The sequence below is a fragment of the Lepidochelys kempii genome, chromosome 3, assembly GCF_965140265.1.
Source record: "Lepidochelys kempii isolate rLepKem1 chromosome 3, rLepKem1.hap2, whole genome shotgun sequence".
Lineage (NCBI taxonomy): Eukaryota > Metazoa > Chordata > Testudines > Cheloniidae > Lepidochelys > Lepidochelys kempii.
Genome location: NC_133258.1, coordinates 4,590,783 through 4,616,576, shown reverse-complemented (window position 1 = coordinate 4,616,576; position 25,794 = coordinate 4,590,783).

Genomic DNA, 25,794 nt, shown 5'->3' with positions numbered 1-25,794 from the left:
AGGGATGGTGTCCCTAGTCTCTGCCTGAAGCTGGGAATGGGCGACAGGGGATGCATCACTTGATAATTACCTGTTCCATTCATTCCCTCTGAAGCACCTGGCATTGGCCACTGTCGGAAGACAGGATACTGAGAGAGATGGATCTTTGGTCTGACCCAGTATGGCCGTCCTTAAGTTCTTATGTTCTAACCCAATGGAAAACTGTCCTCTTCTTGTGTCTGAGGCACTAGAGGTTAACCACCTACTACTGCTACCAGTTAATGGAGTTTCTTCTTTAGCTCCAGTGGTGGAGGTCTGTGCTCTGGTCCTGAAAGTCCTGGGTTTGAACCCAGTTGATGACTCATATTTGGGGTGTATCACTCCATGCACCTCTCACTGCTTGTCTGGTACCTCCTCCTGGTGACTCCGGGAATTAGCACTTGAGGTCAATGCCTCTTCCCATTGTCACACGTGGTCACATCGTCTCTCTCTCGGGTCTGCAACTCCTCTCTCGTTCTGGGAACTGCAGTGTCCTCTTCTTGACTCAGCCCCGTGGCTTGGCCACTCAGCGTTTCCCCCTCTTCCAGAGTACAGCCCTTCAATTATCTCTCACTCCCACAGTGATCCAGACAGTCTTCCTGTTCACTGCCCCACCCGTCTATGCCGTGCCTTCGGTGGCCGGTCGGGAAACCCAAGCCCTCAATTTACACCTGGTTCCAGGCCAGGGACCCTCAACGCAGCAGTACTGGGCTTTCCTCTCGAGACCTTCACTGCTACTTCCCTGGACTGCTTCCTACTACTCCTGGTTCCCCTCTATGCTCTGGGTGTACCAGCTCCAAACTGGTACTTCCCCCTCTTCCCAGGGAGGGACTGCTCTTTCCCAGCAGCAGCCCCTATCTCTTGCCAGCTTCCTGGCTTTATAGGCCCCACCTCTTCCTGCACAGCTGAGTCTGCTTGCAATCAATTCACGGCTCCCTGTCTCTTCCTCCGGGTGCACCCTGTAGAGTTCATACATCTGCCTGGCCACCTGAGCCCCTTCCAGTCCTGGGTGGGGTGGACAGCTCATCACAGAGCCTCCCACTCAAGACTGCTCCTCATGGGGGGAGGAGAGGAAGGTAGCACCTCCCCGCCTCTCATGCAGCCAAGTGTACAGACTTTCCCTCTCTTTCTTTATGTCACCCACCATAAGTAGTTTCCCTTTCTCCCCCGCGCTGTCTCTCCGTTTCTGCTGCTGAGATTCCAGGTCTTGCACAACCTCTTGCAGGGTCTGCGCTGCAGCTACTAGCCTCCCCTACAGTTGCTTCATTGCCCCATCGAGTCCTCCAGCACCCTCGCTCTCAGGGTCTCAGTCCCCACTGTCTTGTGGGTCACCTTGGCATTAATTCCTACCTGCCTCACCTTCCTCCCCTGGGGGGTTTCTCTGCTCCCCCCAGTCTCACCTGCCTTTTCGCTTTCACCACAACATCTACAGGTTCACTAGGGGCCTCTCTTTCTCCTTTTCTTTTCTTTCTTCAGGCCTTTACCTTTTTCTTGACTGTCTTTCTTTCCCCTTGGGGTCCGTTCCCAAAATACGGACCCTTTTGTCAGCATTCAGCTGCTTTACAGGCTCGCTCTAGCCCCCTTGGGGTTCTCTTCCTACACAATTTAGATCTGATCCCTTGCATCAGGGGCGACTGTCAGGTACAGTCTCTCTCACAGTCCCCTGACATCAGGGTGACTGTCTCATACAGCGCTTCACTCGGTCTACAGTCCTCTGCACAATCCCTTTCCCACAGAGGTGACCGAGTACCCACATTTCCCACCACGTTGTCACGGGGGGCACCCGTGCTTCTCTGGTGCCTCCTCCTGGTCACTCCGTGGATGGGCTCTTGAGGTCAATGCCCCTTCCCATGTCGCACGCCATCACTCTGTCTCTCTCTTGGGAGTGCAGCTACTCTCTCGTTTCAGGAACCTCAGTCTTCATGACTCAGCCCGCTGGCCCTGTCTCTCAGCGTTTCTCCCCTTTGGGGTACAGTCCTTCAATTCTCTATGATTCTTGCAGTGACCCAGGAAGGCTTCCCGTTCATTGTCCTTCCGGTCTGTGCCACGCCCTCAGTAGCTGGTAGGGGAACCTGGGCCTGCCCTCTACTCCCGGTTCCAGTCCAGGGAGGATACAGGATGGGTTAAAAAGGATTACAAGGGAGAATGGGAATGGAAAGAACTTGCAGCCAGAGGGAACAGGGGATAGACTGGAGAATAGCACTGTCACTAGGAAAAGGCAGGTCTATGTGATTGGGGACTCTTTACTGAGAAGAATAGATAGGCCTGTAACCAGAGCTGATCCAGAAAATAGGAGGGTGTGCTGTCTTCCAGGTGCTAAGATACGGGATGTAGACCTGAGGTTGAAAAGGATTTTAAAGGGAGCGGGAAAGAATCCCCTAATTATCCTTCATGTGGGAACAAATGATACGGCTAGATTCTCGCTGGAAAGTATTAAGGGAGACTATGCTAGGCTGGGGAGGACGCTTAAGGAAATTGAGGCTCAGGTGATCTTTAGTGGGATTCTGCCTGTTCCTAGAGAAGGGCAACAAAGGTGTGACAAGATTATGACTATCAATAGATGGCTTAGGCAGTGGTGCTATAAGGAGGGCTTTGGGATGTATGGCCATTGGGAGGCATTCATGGATAGAGGACAGTTCTCTCGGGATGGACTTCATCTGAGTAGGGAAGGAAATAGACTTCTAGGATGGAGGCTGGCACAACTGATTAAGAAAGCTTTAAACTAGGAAATTGGGGGAGATGGTTGGGAGATGTCCAGGTAATCTCCACGCCAGAATTTAGCATAGAGTGGAAAGAAAATGAAGTAAGAGTGGATACAGCTGTAGGTAGGAGGAAGGGCAGTGTAGATACAAGTCTAATAGGTTATACTGGTAGTAAAATAACCGTGCCTAATAGGGTACAGAATGTGAGTGAGGCCAAACAGCAAAAATTAAGATGTTTGTACACTAATGCAAGGAGCCTAGGTAACAAAATGGAGGAACTAGAGTTACTGGTGCAGGAAGTGAAACCAGATATTATAGGTATAACAGAGACCTGGTGGAATAGTCGTCATGACTGGGCTACAGGTATTGAAGGGGATGTGCTGTTTAGGAAAGACCGAAATAAAGGTAAAGGTGGTGGAGTAGCACTGTCTATCAATGAGGAGATAGAATGTAAAGAAATAAGAAGCGATGAAATGGATATGACTGAGTCTGTCTGGGCAACAATTAAATTGGGGAAGAAAACTATTAGAGCCTCCCCTGGGATAGTGCTTGGGGTGTGCTATAGACCGCCGGGATCTAATTTGGATATGGATAGAGCCCTTTTTAATGTTTTTAATAAAGTAAATACTAATGGAAACTGTGTGATCATGGGAGACTTTAACTTCCCAGATATAGACTGGAGGACGAGTGCTAGTAATAATAATAGGGCTCAGATTTTCCTAGATGCGATAGCTGATGGATTCCTTCAACAAGTAGTTGCTGAACCGACTAGAGGGGATGCCATTTTAGATTTGGTCTTGGCGAGTAATGAGGATCTCATAGAGGAAATGGTTGTAGGGGATAATCTTGGCTCAAGTGATCATGAGCTAATTCAGTTCAAACTGAATGGAAGGATTAACAAAAATAAATCTGCAACTAGGGTTTTTGATTTCAAAAGGGCTGACTTTCAAAAATTAAGGAAATTAGTTAGGGAAGTGGATTGGACTGAAGAATTTATGGGTTTAAAGGTAGAGGAGGCCTGGGATTATTTTAAATTAAAGCTGCAGAAGCTATCGGAAGCCTGCATCCCAAGAAAGGGGAAAAAATTCATAGGCAGGAGTTGTAGACCAAGCTGGATGAGCAAGCATCTTAGAGAGGTTTCAGAGGAACAGCCGTGTTAGTCTGTATTCGCAAAAAGAAAAGGAGTACTTGTGGCACCTTAGAGACTAACCAATTTATTTGAGCATGAGCTTTCGTGAGCTACAGCTCACTTCATCAGATGTTTACCGTGGAAACTGCAGCAGACTTAGAGAGGTAATTAAGAAAAAGCAGAAAGCATATAGGGAGTGGAAGAAGGGAGGGATCAGTAAGGAAAGCTACCTTATTGAGGTCAGAATATGTAGGGATAAAGTGAGACAGGCTAAAAGTCAAGTAGAGTTGGACCTTGCAAAGGGAATTAAAACCAATAGTAAAAGGTTCTATAGTCATATAAATAGGAAGAAAACAAAGAAAGAAGAAGTGGGACCGCTAAAAACTGAGGATGGAGTGGAGGTCAAGGATAATCTAGGCATGGCCCAATATCTAAACAAATACTTTGCCTCAGTCTTTAATAAGACTAAAGAGGATCTTAGGGATAATGGTAGCATGATAAATGGGAATGAGGATATGGAGGTAGACATCACCATATCTGAGGTAGAAGCGAAACTCAAACAGCTTAATGGGACTAAATCGGGGGGCCCAGATAATCTTCATCCAAGAATATTAAAAGAATTGGCACAAGAAATTGCAAGCCCATTAGCAAGAATTTTTAATGAATCTGTAAACTCAGGGGTTGTACCGTATGATTGGAGAATTGCTAACATAGTTCCTATTTTTAAGAAAGGGAAAAAAAGTGATCCAAGTAATTATAGGCCTGTTAGTTTGACATCTGTAGTATGCAAGGTCTTGGAAAAATTTTTGAAGGAGAAGGTAGTTAAGGACATTGAAGTCAATGGTAAATGGGACAAAATACAACATGGTTTTACAAAAGGTAGATCGTGCCAAACCAACCTGATCTCCTTCTTTGAGAGAGTAACAGATTTTTTAGATAAAGGAAACGCAGTGGATCTAATTTACTTAGATTTTAGTAAGGCGTTTGATACTGTGCCACATGGGGAATTATTAGTTAAATTGGATAAGATGGGCATCAATAGGAAAATTGAAAGGTGGATAGGGAATTGGTTAAAGGGGAGACTACAACGGGTCCTACTGAAAGGTGAACTGTCAAGTTGGAGGGAGGTTACCAGTGGAGTTCCTCAAGGATCAGTTTTGGGACCAATCTTATTTAATCTTTTTATTACTGACCTGGGCACAAAAAGTGGGAGTGTGCTAATAAAGTTTGCAGATGATACAAAGCTGGGAGGTATTGCTAATTTAGAGAAGGACAGGGATACCCTACAGGAGGATCTGGATGACCTTGTAAACTGGAGTAATAGGAATAGGATGAAATTTAATAGTGAGAAGTGTAAGGTCATGCATTTAGGGATTAATAACAAGAATTTTAGTTATAAGCTAGGGACACATCAACTAGAAGTAACGGAGGAGGAAAAGGACCTTGGAGTATTGGTTGATCATAGGATGACTATGAGCTGCCAATGTGATATGGCTGTGAAAAAAGCTAATGTCGTCTTGGGATGCATCAGGAGAGGTATTTCCAGTAGGGATAAGGAGGTTTTAGTACCGTTATATAAGGCACTGGTGAGACCTCACCTGGAATACTGTGTGCAGTTCTGGTCTCCCATGTTTAAGAAGGATGAATTCAAACTGGAACAGGTACAGAGAAGGGCTACTAGGATGATCCGAGGAATGGAAAACTTGTCTTATGAAAGGAGACTCAGGGAGCTTGGCTTGTTTAGCCTAACTAAAAGAAGGTTGAGGGGAGATATGATTGCTCTCTATAAATAGATCAGAGGGAAAAATACCAGAGAGGGAGAGGAATTATTTAAACTCAGTACCAATGTGGACACAAGAACAAATGGATATAAACTGGCCACTAGGAAATTTAGATTAGAAATTAGACGAAGGTTTCTAACCATCAGAGGAGTGAAGTTTTGGAATAGCCTTCCGAGGGAAGTAGTGGGGGCAAAAGATTTATCTTGCTTTAAGATTAAACTCGATAAGTTTATGGAGAAGATGGTATGATGGGATAACATGGTTTTGGTAATTAAATATTCATGGTAAATAGGCCCAATGGCCTGTGATGGGTTTTTAGATGGGGTAAGATCCAAGTTACCAGGGAAAGAATTTTCTGTAGTATCTGGCTGATGAATCTTGCCCATATGCTCAGGGTTTAGCTGATCGCCATATTTGGGGTCAGGAAGGAATTTTCCTCCAGGGCAGATTGGAAGGCCCTGGAGGTTTTTCGCCTTCCTCTGTAGTATGGGGCACGGGTCACTTGCTGGAGGATTCTCTGCTCCTTGAGGTCTTCAAACTACAATTTGAGGACTTCAATAGCACAGATATAGGTGTGAGGTCTTTTTTAGGAGTGGTGGGTGAAATTCTGTGGCCTGCATTGTGCAGGAGGTCAGACTAGATGATCATAATGGTCCCTTCTGGCCTAAATATCTATGAATCTATGAATCTATGACCCTCCAGCCAGGAGTTCTGGGCTTTCCTCTCCCAGCCGTCTCCGCTTCTTCCCTGGACTGCTTCCTGTTACTCCTCATTCCCCTGCTGGGTGTACAACCTCCAAACACTCCCCCTTCTTCCCAGGGAGGGACTGCCCTTTCCCAGCGGCAGCCTCCGTCTGTTGCCAGTTTCCTGGATTTATAGGCCTGGCCTACTCCTGCCCAACTGAGCCTGCTTGCAATCAATTCCCTGCTCCCTCACCTCACTTTCACTGGTGTCTCACCTTGAAAGCCAAAGCCTCTTAGAGGCTTTTTCCCTGTTATTTTACGTTCCTGGAGTGTCTGGTTTTCTCTGTTCCCTGCTCTCTACATTCACTATCCCCTCCCACACAGACCCCAGTCTGGTGCCCTCCATTCAGTTGCCTTACGGTATCAGAACTTCATCCAGGTATCTGTCCACGTACTGTGTCCTCCTCTCAACCAGCCTGAGGCTGTCAGCCAAGGTGAGCTTCTCCAGGGGCACGCGGCAGCTGTGGAACAGAGAGAGCAGATAGTTGAGGGCAAGCCCTGCTCTCAGGCCCTCTTTCACACAGAGGTGCGGCACTGAAAGGCTCCGTGTCCCATTCTCCACTGAGGCAACCTCCTCCCCTGCAATACCCAGGCCTTGGATGTTCTGGTTTTGGGTAAGCTGCATTCTTAGGTGATCCCTGTCTAGTGCTGAGAAGGTGAGAGTGTGTCCTACTGGCAGCGTGTGTGTCATGTCCCTTCCGCACAAGCTAATCAACAAATAGGAGAATGGCCTGCTGCAGCTACCAACTAATGCACCTACCTCCTTAGCTCGAAGGGGTGCTTTATGCTGCAGAGCTGAAGGTCCAACGTTGAAGTCCAACTGGGAACGCATGCTGGGGGACTGGAGGTTGGGGTGCAGGAGGGGGCATTACAGAAGTGCTGCAGGATCCCTTTCACCCTACTCACCGTACAAGAAAGGCCAGCCTTCCTCCCTGAACTCTCCACCTCACCTCCCAGGTGTGCACAGGGCTGCTCCCAGAAAACGTTTTCTCCCGCTCTTGCAGGGGAGGATGGTCCAGTCCAGTAGACACAATCTACTGCCCCTCCCCCACTCCAGATTAAATGGGCCGCATGATGCTTGAAGAAGGGAATGACCCGCTGTATGATGCATGGGGGTGGATAAGAGATGGCAGCTTCTGCTGGGTGAGAATGAATTTCATGATTCTAAAGGAGAATAGATGCTTGCCTGGTATACAGGTCGGGACAGGGGAGGGATTACTAGGGCTACTACCCCTGAGTGGGGATGAATTGCATGACGCTAAAGGAGGGGACTGAGCCACTGCAGATTTATGGAGGGGGGCATTGCTTACCATGTCTCTAGGGGTGCACAAGCCTCCTCCATCTCTTTCTCACGACGTCCAAAAGCTGCCAGAAGTGAGACATAAGGGAGATATTGAACTGCATGGGCATCCTTTGCTTCCTAGCACCCCAGAGCCCCAGATTTCAGGGGCAGCGTGTGAACAGAGCCCCAGCCAGTGCCTCTGCACGACTCTGGGCATGTCTGTGCCTTCGCAGGAAGAGGGGAGGCGACTGGGGGAATAGACTTCTCTGCTTTGCATGGGGCCCGAGTCTGCCACCACAGCTGTGGGGACAGGGACTGATTACCTTTCTTTTTCTTCTTTTTGTGTCTGCGCCTCATCTTCCTCTCAGAAGCCTGCCACACACAGAAAAAGCAGCATGGTTAGAGAGAACTCCTCAATAAAACTGGGATAACAAGGAGCCAGAGGGGATTGCCATGTGGGGCCAGAGGAAAGTTTTTCCTTCTGGGAGAGTATTGCACTCTGAGGCATCATGGGTAGGCATTGTGCTTTCCTATGATTCAGCCCATATAGGGCACACAGCACAGCCCATGACAGGGGTCACTGGAATAATCCAGGTTTCAGCGTAGCAGCCGTGAGCTGTAGCTCATGAAAACTTATGCTCAAATAAATTTGTTAGTCTCTAAGGTGCCACAAGTACTCCTTTTCTTTTTGGAATAATCCAGGAGTTGGAGAAACAGGGATTGCTGGCACCAGGAGCCTGCAGAGTTTATCAGCGTTGAAGGAGAGAGCCTGCAAAGTTCTCCCTCCTGCAGAGCTTATAAAACTCTGCAGGTTTAAGGACTGCAGTGTATGCAACGAACCACAGATACCAGTCCCCGAATTCAGACCTTGGGGGAGAAATCTGACATCTGGACAACAGTGTTTCCTATTTCCATATTTAGAGAATACACGATATAGGGGTTTTATCTGCATGCATTTGGGATGGCCATGCTACTCCTGAGTGGTGAAGCCAGGAATGGGTCATGCAAATTCTCCCAAACATGTGCTGATATAACCCCTATACCATCCTTAACGGCAGCTGTTTTACACCAAAAGAAAACAGTTTGGCACGAGTTCAGCCCACTTGCCTGGGAGCTGCTGAGCATTGATGGGCTCTTCATGGTGACCTTAGGATCATGATCAGGACCATTTGGGTCAGTGGTGCTGGTTCTGGTGGCCAGTCCTAGGCTAGTCCTGCAGGGAGGGGTGGCATCTGACCCGGAGGCGGGAGAAAGCTGCTATCTAACATTTGAGGCTGCTGCTTCTTCTTCTTAGCGTACGCACAAGGTGCCTCAAGTGGCACGTGAGCAGGATTCATCAATGAATTTGGTCTGTTGGTTGGATCATTGGCTTCCCCGGCCCGGCCTGGGTACCGCTGGGGTCAGGGAGTGCAATGTGAACATTGATCCATGGCCCCCGAGGCTGCTGAGATGCCATTTGTCAAAGGGATAGCAGTGCTGTTGCTGGGCCTGGTTCTCTGCCCACCACAGCAGCAGTCACTGGAATATGGTGCCTTGTAGATCCCACTCTTGGCACCACACCTGCCAGCCCCCAGCGGGCTGATGAAGGTCTGCCAACTTCAGGCTTCAAACACTTCGCTACATACCCACTGCAGGTCTTATTTCACCCTCTTGAGGCATTAACTCACAACAAAGTGTCCCTGGTTGACCGGGGACTGTTATGACAGTGCTAAGAGGACCAAGCACCCTGCGTTGAGAGAGCATCACTCTGCCCAGCTCTGGGTCCTTTCTGTAGCACAAGTATTCTCAACCCAGGCCCAGACTGAGTGTGCTTCTTTCTGTGAGCAAGGACTTCTCCCATGGCTCAAAATCTTCCTTTTAAGGTGCTTCTACCTCAGACCCAGCTGTCATCAGGGACCATCCCTTTGGGGTGTGGAAGGTACTTTCCCTGCATTCCAAAGCACTTTCACCTCCTCTTCTGGGGGTAGTGGGGAAGGGTGGAGCACCCTGTCATGAGTTGAAATGGGAGGGTCCAAAGTGATTAAAAGCCTGGAAAGACTCCTCTATACAGAGAGAGATTGAAAAGACTGGGACAATTTCAAGAGGGAACATGCTAGAAGTGTAAAATCATTCACAGATTCATAGCATTTAAGGCTAGAAGGGACCATTCGATCATCTAGTCTGACCTTTTGAATCACACAGGCCAGAATATTTCATCCTGTATGGAGTCCTATCATTTGAGTTTGACTCAATGAATGGTTTCGAGAAGGCACTCCCGATTCACCCTCGAGTATTGCGGGAACTCGGATATGAAATTGCAGAACTACTAACTGTGGTACGTAAGCTATTGCTTAAATCATCCTCTGTCTGAGATGTCTGAAGGGTCGCTAATGTAACGCTGATTTTTAAAAATAAGTTTATTAACTACAAAAGGTAAATGTTAAGAGATTAGAAGCGATAGGAAACAGATCAAAGCAGATTACTGAGCAAATAAAACAAAACACACCACCTAAACTTAATACGCGAAATTAACTGCTCAATAGAAAGTACATTCTCACCCTAAATGTTGTTTTGTGCAGTTGCAAAGTTTATGGAAGGTAAACTGCACTGCTTGCAGCTTAAATATCCAGCTATTCCTTTCACAGGCTAGATCTTTCTCACCTGGGCTCAGCCCCTGCCCTCCTCCCCCACAGTTTAGTTTCTTTCTTTCTCCAGGTGTTTTCAGCAGTCTTCCTTTTTGAGCAGGTGGTGGACAAGAACCCAGATTAACTCCAGTCCAAAAGCCTTAAATAGGATTTGGATAGGACAGGAATCCTTTGTCTCCCAGTTTGACCCCCACTCCCTCCTAGTGGACAAATACCACCAGTCCATAATGATGCTCAGTACCAGGTGACATGATCACATGACCCTGCAGTGTCAAAGCAGCATCCCAGGAAACTTCTCAGGAAGGAGGAAGATTCGTATCTTCCAAGTCCTATTGTCCTTCCTAATGGCCCATCCAGGCTGACTCCCTACTGTTTGGTGGGCATTCCCCTGGTGCAAGCACTTTTGTAATTGATACATAGCTCATATTCCTGACTTCAGATACAGAAATGATACATCCACACAAAAAGGATAATCACATTCAGTACATCATAACCTTTCCAATGATATCTCACACGACCCATATTCCATAAAACATACCTTAGTTATGCCACATTCATCTAACAATATTTCTATGAAGAATATGGGGCATCACAGGGGTGAACAAGCATGTGGAGAAGGGCGATCCAGTGGATCTAGTGGACCTCAACTTTCAGAAAGTTTTTAAGCAAAATAAGTTGTTATGGGAGAAGAGGGAAGGTCTTCTCATGGACCAGTAACTGGTTTAAAGATAGGAAACAAAAGGTAGGAAGAAATTTTGAGTTTATAAAGAGAGATAAATAGCAAGGTCCCCCAAGGATCTCTACTGGGACCAGAGATGTTCAACATATTCATATGTGATCTAGAAAAGGGGGGAAACAGGGAAGTGGCCAGACTGGCAGATGATACAAAACTAAAGCTAGTCCAATCCAAAGCTGAATATGCCCTCCCTTTTCTAGATGTATAACTCTGTTTTGGGCTGTGTGAACATTCATTTTGTTTGAATGGGCCCCATTTGCCAAACAACCTCTCCAGAACTCTCTGTGTGACTGCCCTGTCCTCATCGACCATTGACCATTCTGCCAATCTTCGGGTCATCAGCAAATTTTTATCAGCAGCAATTTTATATTTACTTCCAAGTCATTGATAAAAATAGTGACTAGCATCAGACCGGGTGCTGATCCCTGCAGAGCCCCATTAGAAACAGCCACATTCGAGGAGCCCGTTGACAATTACTTTTTGAGATCTGCCAGTTAGCCATTAGCCTGTACTCAATCCATTAAACCTGTGCTCCATTGATATTGTATAGTTCTAATTTTTTAATCCAAATGTCCTGCGGTACTTGAATGCATAAACAGGGGAATCTCAAGTTGGAGAAGAGAGGTTAAAAGCCTGTGTCCAGTTCTGGTGTCTAACATTCAGAAAGGATGTTGCTAAATTGCAGAGGGTTCAGAGAAGAGCCAAAAGAATGATTAAAGGATTAGAAAACATGCCTTGTAGTGATAGACTCTAGGAGCTCAGTCAATGTCGCTTAAAGAGGTTAAGGGTGGTTTGATTAAAAGTCTATAAATACCGACATGGGGAACAAATAATTACAAATGGGCTCTTCAATCTAGCAGAGAAAGGTCTAACATGGTCCAATGGCTGGAACTTGAAACTAGACAAATTCAGACTGGAAATAAGGCATATATTTTTAACGGTGAGAGTAATTAACCATTGGAACAATTTCCCTAGGTCCTGGTGGATTGATTCTCCATCACTGGCAATTTTTAAAATCAAGATTGGATATTTTGATAAAAGGTATGCTCTAGAAATTACAGTGGGGAAGATCTTTGGCCTGTGCTATGCAGGAGGGTCAGACTAGAAGATCACAATAGGCCCATCTTGCCTTGGAATCTATGAAAAACAACACCTTACAAAAGTCTAAGTTTGTCACATCTCTGTTTGACATGACCCATTTTCCATAAAACATCGTCAACCTCCTTTAGATATATTCCCGTCCTTTAATTCTTTAGCGATTGAATCCTGTATCCCTTTGCCCATTATTTCAGGCTAACTGGCCTATAATAAGCCGGGTCAGCCTCCCATACCTTTTTGAATATTGACAAAACATGAGCACACTTCTAGCCTTCTGGAATTCCCTCAGTAATCCTAAATTTGTTAAAAAGTAAGGTCAGTGGGCCAATAACCTCGTGAACCAGCTCTTTGAGGACTCTTTGGTGTAGATGATCCGAGCCTGCTGATTTAAAAACACTTATGTTTGGTTCTGCATTCAGCTGGCATCAGTCCAGCATTTCCATCTCTCGAGGATTCTCACTTACCTCCGATCTGGCGAGGCTCATCACAGCAAGAAAGGCAAGAAACAGCACCGTGCATCTCAGGATCGTTAGGCAGGAGGCCCAGTTGAGATATAGGAGGAGTGAACTCATTTCCCAGGGTTCAGACACTAAGAACCACAGATACTCTCAAACCAGCAACAAGTACCCAGGCTACACCTGACTGCAGCTTGCTGCTCTGGCATCAGGCAGGTGCTGATGTCGTCAGTAGGTCAGAATGGGGCTGCCTCCTGCAATCTCCCTCTCGCCTGTGAGCTGTCAATGCCGTACTTACATCAGGAGATAGGATGGGCAACCGCCCCAGGGGGCTGAGCTGCTGAGCTCAGAATAAGGCAGGAGAGAGGGCATCCGATTTCCCAGGAAAACCCTGGGTCTTCTCCGAGCTTTACGACTCTCAAGCCCCTAGGCAAGGGACGTTTTCCCCCTCCTTGTGGGAACTCATAAAACCGCTGTGACTGAGGCGGAATCTCCCAGCCTGAAGCGAGAAGCAGCCCTGAAGTGATTACCCAGCGCTACGAGCGCAGACAAACTTTCACGGTATCGCCAGCCCAAGCATTCCCAAACCATGAGTTGGGCCCCACCAAAATCATGAGAGTGGCTTCAAAATAATGAGCTCTTCCAAAAAAATTCCTCTGGGGAACTCTTCATTTGTCTGCTGGTGTCTAAGCCGCTAGGATGCATTCAATTCACATCCTCCAGCTTCTCTTTGCAGCCACGAGGGCTTGAAAATGGTTAACAAATAAACTAAAAAGCAGAGATTCTCAAATAATTCACTTGACTCCAGGCCTGGAAGCTTTAGGAAAAGCACCCTCTCTCATAAGAAAATAAAGAGCCCTAGCTCTTATCTAACATGTTCAATCAGTAGATCTCAAAGCACTTTGCTTTGCTGTGGTAAGAATCTTTGTACAAAATCTGCCTTGTGAGGTACCATTTGAAAAGGAACAACTCTCTGGTCAATAAGATCATGATGCAACATCACATATAGAGTTATGAGTTCCCCCTCTACGACATTACTTGTGAAAACTCGACAGCCCCTCCTTGGCAAACGCTCTGAAAGATGTCTGTCCTAAGCAAAGGAATGGGGGTTGATACAAGCAGCAAACAGGGTCCTCAAGAAAGCAGGTGAAGGAGATGGTGCAGAACAGGGCAATTTACATTTCAGCAAACACAAGTGGGGGGAGAAAAGAAGAGCACATGTGATGTTGACAGACCCTGGTTATTGGCAGGATCAAACCTGGGACCTCTGGAGCTTAGTTCAGGAGCCGCTACCGCATGAGCTCAGAGCCGACTGGCTGTTAGCTAAGGCTGTAGAGCAGACTCATTTCACTGTCTCAGGATCGTTAGGCAGGAGGCCCAGTTGAGATATAGGAGGAGTGAACTCATTTCCCAGGGTTCAGACACTAAGAACCACAGATACTCTCAAACCAGCAACAAGTACCCAGGCTACACCTGACTGCAGCTTGCTGCTCTGGCATCAGGCAGGTGCTGATGTCGTCTCTAGGTCAGAATGGGGCTGCCCTCCTGCAATCTCCCTCTCGCCTGTGAGCTGTCAATGCCGTACTTACATCAGGAGATAGGATGGGGCAACCGCCCCAGGGGGCTGAGCTGCTGAGCTCAGAATAAGGCAGGAGAGAGGGCATCCGATTTCCCAGGAAAACCCTGGGTCTTCTCCGAGCTTTACGACTCTCAAGCCCCTAGGCAAGGGACACTTTCCCCCTCCTTGTGGGAACTCATAAAACCGCTGTGACTGAGGCGGAATCTCCCAGCCTGAAGCGAGAAGCAGCCCTGAAGTGATTACCCAGCGCTACGAGCGCAGACAAACTTTCACGGTATCGCCAGCCCAAGCATTCCCAAACCATGAGTTGGGCCCCACCAAAATCATGAGAGTGGCTTCAAAATAGTGAGATTTTCCAAAAAAATTCCTCTGGGGAACTCTTCATTTGCCTGCTGGTGTCTAAGCCGCGAGGGTGCATTCAATTCACATCCTCCAGCTTCTCTTTGCAGCCAGGAGGGCTTGAAAATGGTTAACAAATAAACTAAAAAGCAGAGATTCTCATATCATTCACTTGATTCCAGGACTGGAAGCTTTAGGAAAAGCACCCTCTATCATAAGAAAATAAAGAGCCCTAGCTCTTATCTAACATCTTCAATCAGTAGATCTCAAAGCACTTTACAAAGGAGGCGTGGAACATTAGCCCCCTTTTAGAGATGGGAAACTGAGCCACAGAGAAGAGCAGTGACTTGCCCAAGATCACCCAGCAAGACAGTAGCAGAGCCAGGACGAGCACTTAAGGCTTCTGAGTTCCATCTAGTGCTCTATCCACAAGGCCACAGTGCATTTGAAGTAAGGGGTCATAGTCAGTACATTCCTGTGGTGGTTAGTCTGGGCTCTTCCAATCACCACTATTTTCTCCTTCTCATAACACAAGAACTCAGGGTCACCACATGAAATTAAGAGGCAGCAGGTTGAAAACAAACAAAAGGAAGTATTTCTTCACCCAGTGCACAGTCAACCCAAGGAACTCTTTGCCAGAGGCTGTTGGGGCGGCCAAGACGATAACAGGGTTCAAAAAAGAACGAGATAATTTCATGAAAGATAGGTCCTTCAATGGCTATTAGGCAAGATGGGCAGGGTTGCCACACCACGCTCTGAGTGTCCCTTGGTTCTGTTTGCCAGAAGCTGGGAATGGGAGACAGGGGATGGATCACTTGATGATTCCCTGTTCTGTTCATTCCCTCTGAAACACCTGGCATTGGCCACTGTCGGAAGACCGGAGACTGGGCTCCATGGACCTTTGGTCTGACCCAGCGTGGCCGTTCTTCTGTTACAGCTCTTCAGTCTCCCTGATACCTGTGATGTCATAATCCTGCTCAGTTCTCCAGCCTTCCATGGAGTCTGGGTGGAAAGACAGGGGAGATGTCACCTCGTGAGCTGGGTCTGTAAGAGCAACCTGTGTTCAGGCAGAGAGGGGCTCCGGGGAGAGCAGAGTCAGTGCTCTGTTAAAGAGCTGGAGACAAGGACCTGGCCTGAGTGTAACCCACCAAACTTTGATTACACCCGTCCCCATAATGATTCCACGTTAATGCAGGGCTAGTGAGCAGGTTCAGTCTGTTCTGACAGCAGAACTCCCACCTGTGGAGAACAACACAAATATGCAAATTGGGGCAGTTGGGGATGCCAGTCACCTGAGTTGCTCAGATTTGGAGGAAAGACACCACAGTGTAGTAAAGCTGCTCAGACTAAACAAAAAAATCCTTCCCTTTATAAGAAGACAATTTGTGGGTTAACTAAGACGCCTCATAAATCTAAACATGCTCTTATCATTACAGCAATACAGCACCTAGTGTTGTAAAGAAAAATAATATCCAGCAAACAGATTTCTTCACTACTGAAAGGTACACGGGCCACTAAGCCAATGCATTTGAAGCATGCGCTGCTTATTTGGCATTTATGTCCTCACACCCTCCTGAGCTGAGCAAGCAGCAAGGACCCTGTTCTTTGAATGGGCTGGGATCCTTCTCCTGGCAGTTCTCTGCTTGCTGCAGGTAGTCAAAGCAGGCCTGCGAACATCAGTCCTCAGGGCAGGGATCTTCACCGCCCCTCCGGTACGGCTGTCTGCCTCTGGAGGTGGCTGAAGTGGGGGAACAGGTTGGCACCCCCCTTTTTTTCAATTTGGGAGTGGAAGTGGCCCTCCGCCCTTGGAGATGCCCTTCTGAGCATGTGTGACCCAAAGCAGCCCTCTATTCACCCCCTACATGCTGTGGTAAGAATCTTTGTACGAAATATGCCTTGTGAGGTACCATTTGAAAAGGAACAACTCTCTGGTCAATAAGATCATGATGCAACATCACATATAGAGTTATGAGTTCCCCCTCTACGACATTACTTGTGAAAACTCGACAGCCCCTCCTTGGCAAACGCTATGAAAGATGTCTGTCCTAAGCAAAGGAATGGGGGTTGATACAAGCAGCAAACAGGGTCCTCAAGAAAGCAGGTGAAGGAGATGGTGCAGAACAGGGCAATTTACATTTCAGCAAACACAAGTGGGGGGAGAAAAGAAGAGCACATGTGATGTTGACAGACCCTGGTTATTGGCAGGCAGGATCAAACCTGGGACCTCTGGAGCTTAGTACAGGAGCCGCTACCGCATGAGCTCAGAGCCGACTGGCTGTTAGCTAAGGCTGTAGAGCAGACTCATTTCACTGTCTCTCAATGGTCTCGGTGCCACGCGAGAGGACAGAACACCACACCCAGGAGGTGTGCGGGTTACATACTTCCCCTCGCTGAGGAAGCACGTCCCGAGCTCAGAGACTTCCTGGTTGAAATCCCAGACGAGCCCCCACTTGTACCCTTGACAGACCCCTGTTGGCGGCGAGCGGGATTGAACCTCGGGCCTCTGGAACATACTGCATGAGTCTCTACCGCATGGGCTGAAAGCCAACTGGCTCTGAGCTGAGGCTGTACCGCACACTCATTTCATCTCTCGCTCAGTAAGTGGTCTTGGTTCCACTAGATGGGACAGGACACCTCACCCAGGAGCTGTGTGGGTTACACATGGAGCCTTCACCACCAGACTTCAGGTCGCCTTCCTCACAGCTTGGATAAACTTTGGTTTGAGGGGTGTCCTGTAGAACAGTGGCTCTCAACTTTTTCCGTCTACTGTGCCCCTTTCCGGAGTCTGATTTGTCTTGTGTACCCCCAAGTTTCACCTCACTTCAAAACTACTTGGTTACAAAATCAGACATAAAATACAGATGTGTCACAGCACACTCTTACTGAAAAATTGCTGACTTTCTCCTTGTGTCTGTACGAAATGTTAGTTTGTACTTATTTCGCTCGTGCTTTTTATGTAGCCTGCTGGAAAACAAGGCAAATTTCTGCAGGAGTTGCTGTATTCCCAAGCAGACCTCTGTCCACCCCATACCCTTGTCTAAACCACTGCTTTAGAAGAATCAACTTCCAAGAGTCAATGGACTATAAAAGGAAGCGGCAGACAACCCCACATTCTTTCACCTAAGAAAACAAAAACACCAGCACCATTGGGCCCCTGGAAGAGACCCTGAGCAAGGGGAGAGACAGTCCCCATTTTGCCGCGAGACTGTGGATGAGAGAAACCATCTTGAACGGAGCCTGTGTCTAGCTAGACTAAGTTTTAGACCTTTAAAAGTGCAGCTTGTTTTGTTTTATTTGTAACTCTTTCTATCTGCATTCCTTATACTTGACTTCGACGACTCCCATATAGGTTTTGTTAATAGACTCATTTCAGTTTTACCCTAAACTCAGGGCTGTGTTTCAAGGGAAGGGTCTAGTTACCCCCAGTTAAGTTAATAAGCTATGAAGGGCTTTGGTGTCTTTAAAGGAAGAAACAAACCATATGATTTCTCTGGACTGCCCACGGGTTGAGGAAAATCCAGGACTGGGCGCTTGATTTGGAGCCCTGCAGCACAAAACACCACCTCTTAAGCTAGAGCAGTACCTCCGTCAGCTGGCTCCAGGACAACACCCACACTTGTCTGCTTTGACCATGGTGGAGAAATAATATTTATCGCTATATTAAAAGAGTAATAGGTAAAGCAAAGCATCACTCCCCGAACTCTTGCTTTTAATACACTCCTCTGGAAACGACTAACCCTCTTTTAATTGGATTTGATTTTTGCAGAGACAGAATGATGTACAAACCCGGCTGAAAGGATCCCTTACCATGACTCTGAACAAACTTAGTCCTATGAATTAGGGGGTTTTAACCCCATTTGATGGCTCTTCCCCAACCTCAGATCTCAACTGTAGGTTCATCGCTTATTTCCGCATGTTGCTTTTTATTAAACCCCACACCTGGGGCTGGATATTTAGGTAGCCACATGAAATGGGTTGGAGGGTTTGGGGGAACCAGGGAACCAGGGCCCCACTGTCCCCTCCCAGTTATTTGTGGGCTGAAGCCAGCCCCTGTAATCACGGGTCTCCCATCCCCAGAGCAGGAGCCAGGGAGAGCAGCACCAGGACGATGGTGGGGGAGACATCTTCACAGCCTCCTGGAACCAAAAGAATGGCACCAAATTCTGCTTTCTACCTTTGCACTCTGGAGACTCTTTCCATCTGCTGATTAGCTGTTTGTGGCAACATCCTCTGAACCATCTCCTGCTGCCAGCCTTACTCTCCTGCTTTCCCTGCTCCTCCCTCCTCCCTTCCCTCCTCATAATTCCCCGTCCCTATGCTGCCATGTCCCTTTCTTCCAGGGCTGGATTAACTTTTTGTGGGCCCAGCGCCAATCATATTTGTGGGCCCCCCTGGGGAATGAAGAGGCCAGAGGCAAGAGCACAGCGGGCAGGGTGGATTTGATTTAAATCATGTTTTCAATCACTAGTCAGGCAGACTCGATTTAATCATGGGTTTTGACATAAAAGTGCCTTCTTATTGGTTGTTATAACCTTAATTCCTATTCTTCACAGCTCAGAGATAGATATAGGTTTCATTTTTAGAAGGGACACACGAGACACTTTTAAACCGTGTTTTATTTTGAAAACTTTTCAGATGAGTTTTACAGCTATGTCTCTGCACTGAGCTGAGGATGGGGGTGCAGGGTCTGGAAGGGAGTTAGGGTGCAGGAACAGGCTGGGGGTTGGGGTGCAGGGTCTGGCCAGGAGCTAGAATGAGGGATGGGGTTCAGGGTTGGGGCAGGAGGTTGGCGTGTGGAGCGCTGTCCTGGGGCAGCTCCCATTCGGTGCAAGGGGTGCAGGTGGGTATGTGGGGGGAGGGGGGAGGAGCTCCTGTTTGGTGCTCAGGGTGGGGGTGGAGATGTGGAGGGGGGTGCAGGAGTCAGGACTGCGGGCTGGGTGTGTGTGTGGGGATGCAGGAGACAGGGCTGGGATTCTGGGGGCATGGAGGAGTCATCGCAGGGGGCTGGAGGGTATGAGGGGGGTGCGGGAGACAGAACTGGGGGCTGGGGGTGAGGGAGGGGGGTGCAGGAGTCAGGGAGGAGGGTTGGGCAGGGGGATACTCCCAGACCCTGCCCTGAGTGGCTCACGGCAGGGGGCTGGAAGGGATATGCCCCGATTCCACCCCCTTCCCTAAGCCCCCCGCTTCTCCTCCTTCGCCCCACCTCGCGTGGGCATACAGCTGATCGGTGGCAGGGAGGGCGGGGGTCACAGTGCGCTGGGGGAAGAGACGGGGGGCGAGGGGAACTTGGCTGCCATGGAGCCTGCCCGGCTGTAGCACGACAGAGACCGGGGAGCCGTGGCACCATAAGAGCCCCCTATTCCAACCCCTTCCCCAAATCCCCTGCCCTGCCTCCTCCCCCGCGCCATGCTGGGGGCCGCGTCTCCTCCCACTGCGCATTCGACACACACAGCTCGCGGAGAAGGAGAACAAGGGGGGAGAGAAAAATCAGACAAAGGAGACGTCCTCCCAGCCCAAGGGCTGGGCAGACGAGACAGGCCTCTGCTGGAAACACGGCCTGTTCCAATCCTCACACCTGCGGATCAGCGTCCATCTCAAGCGCTGCCCTCCAGCGCTGCCTTTTCTCTTGCATGATGGGGAAGCTGGTTAATTCGCTCCAGGATGGCCAGAGGCCTCCTGTTATGTCACAGAACAGCAGCTCCGCGGAGGAGGTCACTGTACGTGCTGACACTCAGCTCTCCGGGCCCTTGGTGATCGGGTCTTAGGCATGACGGAGCAGCCCGGGACCCCGCTATGAAAAGAGGCTGCGGGGCAGCGTGGTTGGGGGTCTGGAGCCAGACCCTCCATTGGTATAAAGCAGGAGAACTTCATTGGTGTCACTGGAGCTGGGCTGATTTACACCAGCTGAGGATCTGGCCCATCGTTACCAGGCTGGGCGGTCTCTGGGTCGCTGGTTCTGACCCACGTTCGGCTGGCAGTGAAGAGAGTTTAGGCCCAACTCTTCCAAAGTGGCCCCTGGTTTGCGGGGGGCTCTTCTCTTTTCTATGCCCAGCTGAGATTCCTGCAGGCAGCTTTTCCGAGGTGCTGAGCACCAGGGGCTGCCGTAGGAGCCAAGTGGAGTTGTCAGTTCTGAGTGCCCAGCACTTCTGCAGCTAGCTCCAAGGTGTAGCAGGTTGGACGCCCAGAAACAGGGATGCACACCAAGTGGGGTCCTTGGGGGACATACAGGGCTGAGGGACTATCGGCTTCCTTCTGAGCACCCAGAGTTCGTATTCATTTCTCCTTTGAAGAAGAGGCCAGAGGATGTAGGATGACATATTTCTTTTAGTTCAGGCCATGGGGCTGTTTAGGAGCAGTCAGAGGTGACCAGGGACACTGGGCGCCTGACCTGAGACCCTGATTCTCACCCCCACTCCAAAAATTAGATCCCTTTAAGGAGAGCCAAGCTGGGCCCCCAGAAAATGGAGGCATCTGAAATCACTAGGCCCGGCTGAAGATCTTGGCTCGGAGGATGAGAAGTAACATCTTGTGAAGGCCCCAGAAGTCCTAACATGTAGCACGGTGCAGGCCAAGAACGCGGGCGGGGGGATCTGTTGTGGTGTTTATCGGCCACATTGCAGCCTATGCTCATGCTTCTCTCGGCCACGTGTAACTGGCGCAGATTTGCTTTTGCTGAAGTGTTTCTGCCTAATTCCACTCGTCCAGGTTCCCCCGGTCTGTTTTCCCTCGGAGTGAATAATAAGCCCGCTCCTTTGCTCACCACCCTGCCTTTCCTAGGGCGGCTGAAATAACCTACTTCCCAAACGCTGGCCTTTGGTCCTGACTGCTCCACGCCTGAGCACATCCCCGGCCTCCTACAACCTAGTGCTCAGCATAGGGCAACGCCAGCTGCTTTCAGCTACAGGGTCTCTGTACGATCGGCCCAGAGTGACTTCTCCAGGCCCTGAGCAGAGCCGTTCTGGCTCCTGACAGCTCACATGGGAAGCTCACCTGGCACAGCCGCTACCTACAGGCTAGGAGGATCCCAAGTGCTTTGGGAAACTGAAAAAAAAAATCAGACCTCCCCCATGTATGCGTTGCTGATCTTTGGGAGATGCTTATAAACATAGTGATATCTGGTGGTAACTGGCTGGTGGCCCACTGAACGGCCCTCCTCCTGTGGGAGAGGGCGGGTGCCTGCATATCCCTGTTGGAATTGCTGTTCAGCCTTTCTGCCCCAAATGAGATCAAGAGCCCCCGGTACATCCACATAGCGAGCGAGCCAGTCATTGTCCCGCAGAGCTTGCAGTCTAAGTGTTGGGGAGCGGGGTGTGGGCAGTGTGGCCTAGTGGTCGCAGCAAGCATCAGGAGCAGGGAAATCAAACCCAGAGTCAGAACCAGAGTTAGAGGGCGGCTGCCAGAGCCAAGGATCAAGCCAGAGACAGAACCTCAGGAATTGTAGCCCAGTGTCAGAACCGAAATCAGGGGTCGAATGCCAGGCCAAGGGCCAAGCCGGAGTCCGAGTCCGAGGCAGGGACTGGAGCTGCAGACGAGAATGGGGTTCCCTGGAGTCAGGGAAGGCAGGAGAAGGGCTGGGTCCAAGGCAGCAGCAGCAGCCCTCAGGTGGTCTCCTTAGAAAATATCTGCTGATCCCCCCATCCTGCAGGCGGTTTGGCCAATCAGGTGGCTCAACTGGGGCCCAGCTGGATTCGTTAGGCTGGAGAGTTTAAGCAGGCTGCTGTGGGTCCTTATTCCTGACACTAAACACACAGACTGGGCAACAGGCAGGAAGGCAACCAACCACAGGGAGAAGCAAAGTGACTTGCCCAAGGTCACAGAGCAAGTAGGTGGCAGAGGCAGGAAAAGCCACTCCATCTCCTGCCTCTCCATCCACAAACCAGGCCGCTCTGCAACACACATATGATCAGAGTACCTCGCAACCATTCATTAATCCTCACATCCCCTCAGGTGGAACCCGTAACCCCTCCTGCATGCCGCACCCCATGGCTCCAGCCCGGAGACCCCTCCTGCACCCCAAACCCCTCATCCCCCGGCCTCACCCCAGAGCCTACACCCCTAACAATCACTAGCACCCTGCCCTGAATATGCCCGATCAATAGTCCTTCATTGCCTCCTGTGAGATGTGTGCCCACGCCAAGATGCCAAGCGACAAGCCTCCCAACCCAGCCACCTCAGACCTGTTGCAGCAGATTGGTGAGGCCCAGGAAGAAATGAAGAAGCACCTGGAAAAGGCAAGAGTGAATTATAAGCAGTATGCAGACAAGCATCAACAGCAAGGCCCCACCGATTCAGTGCGACAAAAGCTATGGCTCCCCCAGAGCATCTCTACACGGGCAGACCTGCTCACCAGCTGGACTTTCGGTTCCTTGGCCCTTTTCAGATCCTGCGGCAGGTTAATCCAGTCATTTCTGAGCTCCAACCACCCTGCTCTCTGCAGGTCACCTGGTGCTTCACGTATCACTTTTGAAACCCTACCCAGAAAACCCTTTTCCTGACAGGATCCAGCTACCTCCTCCAGTGGTAGAGGGCCACGAGGAATACGTGGGCCACAAAATCCTGGACTCTAAAGGTGACCGTGGCTGGCTCGGGTGTCTTGTTGACTGGGAAAGGGCCTGAGGAGCACACCTGGAAGCCTGCGGAAAATGTAGATACTCCAACCTTTGTGCAAACGTTCCAAAGAAATCACCCTGAAAAACCTGGTCCCACATCACTCTGAGGGTGCCCCTCAGCAAGGGGCTGATGGCAGAGACTGTAGGTCTTGAACCCTTGTCTGTACAGGCTTAGGCACTTGTGTGGTCTAACCTGCCGTGCAGTGAGCGTCTAACAGCTGCTGGAAGAGAAGCTGAGCTCTGACAGAGACTGTCAGTCCTGTCATCTGATTGACAGGACTCTGGGGATCCTGATTGGCCACAGCTTCTATATAAACCCGGCACAGGAGCAGGAAGTGGGTGCTGAAGGCAGAAAGGGCTACCCCACCTACTCCCAGTCTGAGCCTTGTCACCAAGAGCCCACTGATCAGGCAGGATGAGGGGCGGATGCAGACACAGCCAGGGGACAGTAACCCTTCATCCTTAGCTGAGCGATCTCTGCACAGTCTGCTCCCCAGAGCTGCTGTTCTTGTGAGAGCCGGGCTGCCTCATGGGTGCATCAAGCAGAGTCAAAGAGGGTAAAGTTTACACTGTGTGGGGAGAAGAGGAATCCAATGGATCCTGGTCTTGTTGGCCGCCCCTGTTGCCGGCACCCAGTGCCGAGAGGCTAAACAACAGCTGAGGTTGGTTCGCTACCCGGTGTGCTACACCCAAGAATCACAACGGGGTGGAGAAGCAGAAAAGTTTATTAGCAGCTGCAAAAAGGTACAAGGAGAATAGAATCTCAAATCCTGCACCCAGAGCAGGAAGTTACACAGGCTTTTATACATCCTTTTTCCCAGCATACTTATCCAATAGCAAGCTGCCCTAAGTATCCATATAGCCAGCCAATCCAGTTCCCAGCTACTTCCCTTCTTTCTGTATCATTTGTTAAACCATACATAAAGCTGCTTTATTCACCATTGTTCTTCCATATCTGCCCTGTGTGGCCTTGCTTAGTTTCAGGCAGTCTGACTCTGCAACATATTCTTGCAGATCCTCAGCATAACTGCTGCGAGTGCCTCCAGGTCGGGGGGCCAAGGACACTTGGGCCTAGTACGCAGAGCTGCTGCGAGTGCCTCCAGGCAGGGGGCGGGGGCCAAGGACACCTGGGCCTAGTGTGAGGGGGCTTCATCGACACTCGTGGTCTTCCCTCCCCTCGAGTTACCTAGTGGCCATGCCCCAGTGTCCCCAACACCCCCAAGGAAATCTTTCAGAGCGATTTCTGTGTGAACCTGTGTGGGTAACTCTCTGCCTTGCCCTGTGCCCTGGCTTTGCTTGTTACTTCACATCCACTTAGCCCCTGAGCCAGGCTGCTCCCCACCTGTCTCTTGCTCTGTGTTTGCCCAGCCCAGCGGCCCTTCCCTCCCTCCGCACCGGCCCTTCCCTGACCCCCTGGTCAGTGCATTAAGTTCACACCAAAGACAATGTATTAAACAGCAACGGTGAGGAGAATAAGGAAAAATGGAAGAGGGTGAAGGGGAACAAGGGACCCGCCCTGTGGGCTCGGGGGCACCACCACCGGCGTCTCTGGGACGTAGGGAAAGTTCACCGGCTCTTCCTCACACCCCCCGCCTCCCTCCCAGGCCCGGGCTGGGCGGCGGTGACACCGCGGGTCGCACCCGGCTCTGGCGCTGGCCACGGGCCCTCAGGCGCGAGCTGGCCGGGCCCCCGACGGCGCGGCTGGTCTGCACGGCCCCAGCTCCCGGCTGCCCCGGCTCCCCCAGCTCTGCCCCACTCTGGCTGCTGCTCTGCCCCCAGCTCGGCCCCGCTCGCCTCCGGCAGCTCCCCTCACACGCAGGATGGGACCCTGGGCTCCCGGCTCCCTCGTTGCCTGGCCTGCCCTGTCATTCGGGCTGATCTGGAGCGTTGGCGTCTCCCCGTTGGCCCTGGGGACTGTCAGTCTCAGGACCCTGATTTCTCTCCCTCCATTCCCCTTTCTTTGGGGACTGGGAGAGGCCAGCCACAAACCCCTCTGAGTGTCAGTGGGGGCCAGCAGCCTCCCCCCCCCCGGCCCCCGGCCTAGAGTGGATCTCCAGAGCAGGCCCCATGGGCTGAACCGGAAATCGGGGTTCAAAACACACACAGGGAGCCCCTGACGCTTGGAGCTCCAAACAGTCCTTAGATTTGGGGGAGGTTCCCCCCTTCCAAGGTCTTCATCCACCCACCCTCCAGTCCCTCTTCCGACTGCACGGGAAGCCCGGGGCTGCCCTGACAAAACCTTCAGCACATCTGCCAGGGACCGGGTTGGAACGGTTCCCACCCCATACAGCTTGATATCAGTCTGTTTGCCCCGGGGGCCTCGGTCTGGGCTCGGTTGTGGTGGTTTTGCTTCACTGTGGAAACCAATGCAGATTGCCCCAGCGCCTCCAGTCTGCAGCTCAGGCTCCCCTGGGACATGGGGTTTGCTGCAGGCGAAGGGGGGATGCCCCTCAATCACACAGGGGCCCAGACTCCCTGACTGGACGCTCAGGCACTACGGCAGTGGGCTCTCTCCAGAGCTAGAGCTGGGCAAATCATGGATATTTCCGGTCAGTGGCACTTATGAGAAATACATTCGTTTGTTTGGGGTCAAACTGAATGTGAAACTTTTCAGTGACTCAAGGACAGGCTGTGGTGGCTTATTCCAGAGCAGAGATTTGAACTGCTGCCTTTTACAGCGAGGGGAAATGCACCCGAAC